We start from the raw sequence: 6,057 nt of genomic DNA on the forward strand, positions 1-6,057 counted from the left end.
TTATGTCCAAAAAATGATCAATGTGCCATCATAAACACGAGTATAGTCGATATGCTACCTGGTCAAGAGCGCACATATCTCAGCGCTGATACGATTGTTTCACAAGATTCACAAGATCAGGTAAGATTCCCAGTGGAATTTTTACACTCCCTCAATTTTAGTGGAACTCCGCCGCATAAGCTTCAATTTAAAATTGGAACAGTGTTAATGTTGATTCGCAATTTAAGCCCAGCAGAAGGATTGGTGAATGGCACACGACTTATCATAAAACAAATGCATCCGAATTGTTTGCACGCGGAAGTGTTATGCGGAGAGGCTCAGGGCAGGCGATTTCTATTGCCTCGTATAAATTTGCAGCCGAGCGAAACCACACTTCCGTTTACGTTGAAGCGCCGCCAATTTCCCATTATAATAGCCTTCGCCATAACAATAAATAAGGCCCAGGGGCAAACATTATCAAGGGTGGGGCTTCATTTAAAGGAGGATTGCTTTGCTCACGGCCAACTTTATGGTGCGTTAAGCCGGGTTAGATCCTGGGAAAATATACGAGTTCAAAGGGGCAATAACGAAAACTTGACGTTGAATGTAGTTTATAATGAAGTAGTTAAAAAAAAAAAATTACTGATTTAACTGAAAAAAATTTTAAAAATGTTATATGCATAAGTTCTTACATATTACATATGAATAAAAATATACACTTTTCTAATCATCATAACTTTTAATATTATATATAAAAGTGTCACATATGCTGTTTACTTTCCGTGGGAAAAAAGCCCACTCGATTTTCGGGGGTTACATACTAGTATAATAATAATCTAATACCTTCTAAGGTTAAATCTGAAATTGAGTTACTGTTTGTAAGCACTTTATTATCGTTTGGCCTTAAACAGATCAATTCAGTTCTAAACGATAACAATCGAATATTGGATTTAGCTTTTATTTCTGCAGACTTGAATTCATCCTGCCAACAATGCTATTTACCTATTTTAAGTATTAGTCAACATCATAAAGCGCTCTTAATAAATTTTGAATTTTATAAATTCGATAAACTATCATCGATCACTACACTTGGACGCAATTACTCTAAAGCTGATGTTACAAAGATAAGCGAATACATTGATAACACATATTGATCATTTTTGTACTCTTTCGATGATCCTAAAACATCTTATAGTATTTTATGTGACAAGTTACTATCAACAATTTCCCGCTTTGTTCTTCTACAAAATTGGAAATCTCATAAGAAACCCCCCTGGTTTAACTCGAGGCTTTATCATCTGAAAAATTTAAAAAATAAAGCATACAAGATATTAAAAAGAACCAATAGCATAATCGATCGGGACAACTTACTCCGATTGAAAAGGGAATTCAATTGTCTTCATAACTACTTGTTTAAACATTATATATTTAGAATTGAATCAAATTTAAAATCAAATCCCTCTAGCTTTTGGCGTTATATCAACAATAAACGGAAGACCAACGGCTTCCCCACTTGTTTAAATTATGATGGCATTGTGTCGGATAATGAACAAGACTCTTGCGACCTCTTTGCAAAATTTTTCCAAAAAGTTTATGAAAAATGTGACAAATTAGACACTTTTAACTTTAATGTATCCTCTTCTGAATCTTATGATGACTTTACTGTTTCAACCAATGATGTTGTACAAGAAGGCTTCTTCCCCGTATTTTTTAAACTCGTCTCCACCTCAATAGCGAAACCGATCTCAATTCTCTTCAATAAATGACTAAACAAATCGATTTTCTTAGATGCTTGGAAAATACCTATGCTCAGTCACGCCAATTTATAAGTCAGGAAGCCGAAATGACGTATGCAACTATCGCCCAATAGTTAAACAAAGCACCATTTCGAAATTATTTGATTCTATTCTCAAAGTTAAAATGTTAAGTCGTATTAGTGATCTTATCTGCGAGTACCAGCATGGCTTTGTCCCGATAAAATCCACTTGTATTAATTTGGCACTAGTCACAAACAATATTATTAACGCTTTTGTTAATCGCGCACAACTAGATGTAGTTTACACGGATTTCTCAGAGGCATTCGATAAAGCCGACCATTCTATCCTCATTAAGAAGCTGAATGCATGCGGTATTAAGGGAACACTTTTAAAATTCTTTTTAAGCTACCATACGGGAAGGAAATTATTTGTTAAAATAGCATCGTCTAAATCTACATTATTAATTAATGCTTGGTCTGGAATACCCCAAGGAACTCACTGTGGGCCAATTCTTTTCCTAATGTTCATAAACGACTTACCTAAAATATTTCAATATGTCAAATGCTTAATGTTTGCAGATGATGTTAAGGGGTAACACGACTGTAGAAATTTCAAAAAATTGATTTTTTTTTATAAGCTTAAAAAATTCTTTGAACCTTTTAAAATACAGAACAAAAAGTTTTATACGTTACCGAAGTCTATTTCATAAATATTTTAAGCTTTTAACCAAGCGTTAGTGACTGCTACCTACCGACTTCTCCAAATTTCCAAACTTTAAACGCGTTTTTCTCAAAACACGTTTTCTGAAATTGGCACGCAGCATAACTCAAACAATTTTAAATATTTTTAATCAGGTTTTTCACTACGTCTGTATAATAACCTTCTTAAGAGAAGAGCGTAGGGGATTTTCGATAGATTAATTTAAACGATTGTTATAATTATTTAAGTGCCGTTTTTTTAGTCCAAAATAGAGTTTTTTCCTTCAAATGCTTGCTAATTCCACAAAAATAAATATTTTTTAAATCCCCTACGTGTTTCTCTAGCTATTCCTATCTAGATTAAGAAAAAAATGTTTCTTTGTTCCAGATTAAAATTTGCACCCTCTGTGCTGCGTGCCGCGGAGCTCCTTCAAGAGAAACCACATTACAAAAATGTCTCCAATGCCGCCATTTTGTAAAATTTTTCGATCAAACTTTGTAGTTTTGTATTTTAGTATATAAGTAATAACTTCCCAAATTGATTGTTTCCCCTTTCCTTCTATACAAAAAAATTCTTTAAAAATCGTGTTTATTTTACGCGTGTACAGTGGTGTTACCCCTTAAGTTATTTTTACAAATAAGCTGTATTGAAGATTGTTCCATTGTTCAAAAGGATCTCAAACATCTTCAAGATTGGTGTACCATGAACCACCTACACTTGAATACCGACAAATGCTGCGTGGTTTCATACAGGAAGAAACCTAATCCATTCATCTATAATTACTTTTTGAACAATATTATACTTAATAAGAAATAGGAAATCAAAGACTTGGGCATAATCTTCGATTCAGGACTTACGTTCTCGAAACATATTGATTATATTATTGTAAATAAACAGTGGGACATGTCGGACGTGCTTTGCTAATCGCTCTGTATTTTTGCTATATAAAAGTTATTTCGACATAATATAAAATGGCATTTTAGTGTTAATATCAAAAATTTAAAAGACAGTGACTTTAAGCTATATTTATTATAGTCTGAACTAAATACAAATTTGTGTAATTAAAAAACTAAATAAAAAACAATTCAAATATGCCGTGTGTATGTGGACAAAAAGTTGATCGTCCTCAACCGAAAGTGCAGTGTGCTGAATGTCAAGAGTTCTTTCACCTTGATTGTATTGGTTTATTACAGGCAGATGTGGATTTCTTGCTCTCATCTGATAAACCGTATCTCTGCAAGACCTGCTCTGCTGATAGACGCTCTTCCATTAGGTGTCAAACTTTATCAGTACTTTCGGCCGAAACAAAAAATAAAAATCAGGATGATACAAATGTGCACAATAATGAGCAACAAATTACATTGCTTGTTGTTGTTAAAGAACTAGCTGCGCTTAGAGCGGAAAACTGTCGTATACTATCTGCTGTAAATGCTCTGCGTGAAGAAAAAAAACAAACAATGCAAAAATCAGATGATCTTCTTGCAGAAATTCGCTCATTGCATTCTAAGCTTGAAGCAAAAGATGTCGCTCTCTCCACTTTAACAACTGAGTTAATAAATCTCAAATGCATTGTTGCGAACTCTGCTAGCGTTCTCGGTAGTGGAAAGTCAAAACATGCGAGCTCATTGCTCTCTCCTCTTTCTGCTCGTTGTCCGCCTACTGACCATGAAAACAATGCGCTGAACTCTGCTGCTACGTCTAAGCCTGCGTCGCAAACATCTGCTTTGCATGGTTCTGCCGTCGCTAAGGAAAAGAAAGCTAAGACTACATCCAAGACGGCTGCTGCTACTATTACTGCACCTGCAAAAGTTACCTTTGCTTCTGTTGCTGCTTCATCTCAGGTCTCTGCGACTTCTGTTTTAAATGCTACTACTGAATCTGTGCCCGCAATACGACAGACATCCCAGTGGGAAATCGTAACAAAAAGTAGTAGAAGGAAATTTAATAAGCCTATTGTGATTGGTTCCAATAACAATAATGAGCTACAAGTGGTCCCAATATTTAAATGGCTACACTTGTCATCATTCTCGCCTAATGTCAAAGAAACTGATATTTTGACTTATGTGTCGAAGCATGCTGAAATTGAAACTAAGTCTTTGGTATGCTACAAACTTGTTAAAAAAGATACGGAACTAAATACACTTAGAAAAATTAATTTTAAATTGGGGGTATCAGAATGCTCTTTTGAAAAGGTGCTCAATGCGGACATATGGCCAGAGAGTGTAAAAATCCGACCTTTTCATTTTTTTCAAAAAAACGATTCACCAACGCATCAGCAATAAAAAATTGTGCTCTCAATAATGGCCAAAAAAATCTTAAAATGTACTTTCAAAATGTTTCTGGATTGAGAACTAAATCTAAACAACTTTTAGCGTTTAGTTCGCACATGGACTATGATATTTTTGTTCTCATCGAGACATGGTTAAATGAGAACTTTTTCGATAATGAGTTTTTTGATCCAAATTTATACCATGTCTATCGCAAAGACCGTGATGTCGAGAAAACTGGTCTCTGCAGAGGTGGAGGGGTTTTAATAGCTGTTCAACGGAAGTATAGCTCATCACTAGTATCTCTGAAAAACAATGATACACTCCTGGATCAGCTGTGTGTCTCTGTGCATGGCGCTTCAAATATATTGATTTGTGCGTCATATATTCCTCCGTCAAGTATTGATACACTGTATAAAGCACATGTGGATAATGTTTTAGCTCTAACCTCAAATAACGGCAACTTTTGTGTTCTTGGGGACTTCAATCTGAGTAATATTGAATGGTCTAGCTTAGATGATAGTACTGCATTATGTCCAAACAATGTTAGCAGTATATCTGAAATTTATTTGATTGATAATTTTTTAAGTTTTGGACTGGTTCAGATAAATAATTTCTCAAATCGTCTTTCTCGAATTCTTGATCTCATTTTCATTAATGACAATATAAATTTTTCTTTATTAGAATGTGTAGACCCTCTGTCTACTCCTGGTCTGCATCATGTTCCACTTGTCCTTCATATAGAATTCTATGAGTTTAATGATTTTTATCGTGAGAATGTGACTACCAATTTTTGTTTTAAAAACTTTGATTTTAATATAATTAATTCTGCAGTTGATTTTATAGATTGGGATTCTTTATTTACTGGGGTTGAAGTTGCCAATTGTTATGATATTTTCAAGCATAATATTAATGATATCTGTAAAAATAATATACCAGTGATAAATAGGACTAGTTATAGAGTACCGTGGCATACTAAGGAACTGAGAAAACTAAAAAATTTGAGAAACAAATATTTCAAAAAGTTTAAGTTTTCTCATTCCATCACAGATAAAGATAAATATCTACATTTCTCTAGAGAACTTAAATCTTTGGATAGGGACTTAAAGCGAAATTATATTCTCAAGTTCGAATCGGACATTAAATCAAATCCTAGTTCCTTCTGGCGTTATGTTAGATCCAGGAAATCATGCTCAAGTATTCCTTCGGTTGTCTTCTATAACGAAACTCAAGCACATACTTCTACAGATGCAGCCAATCTTTTCGCAGATTTTTTTTGTTCAAATTTTCAAGTAGACTCTGATTTAATTGATGAGTTTCATTCGAGCATGAATTCCTCAATCAATATTGGCTCG

This window comes from Anastrepha obliqua, unplaced genomic scaffold (assembly GCF_027943255.1).
Source record: "Anastrepha obliqua isolate idAnaObli1 unplaced genomic scaffold, idAnaObli1_1.0 ptg000009l, whole genome shotgun sequence".
Lineage (NCBI taxonomy): Eukaryota > Metazoa > Arthropoda > Insecta > Diptera > Tephritidae > Anastrepha > Anastrepha obliqua.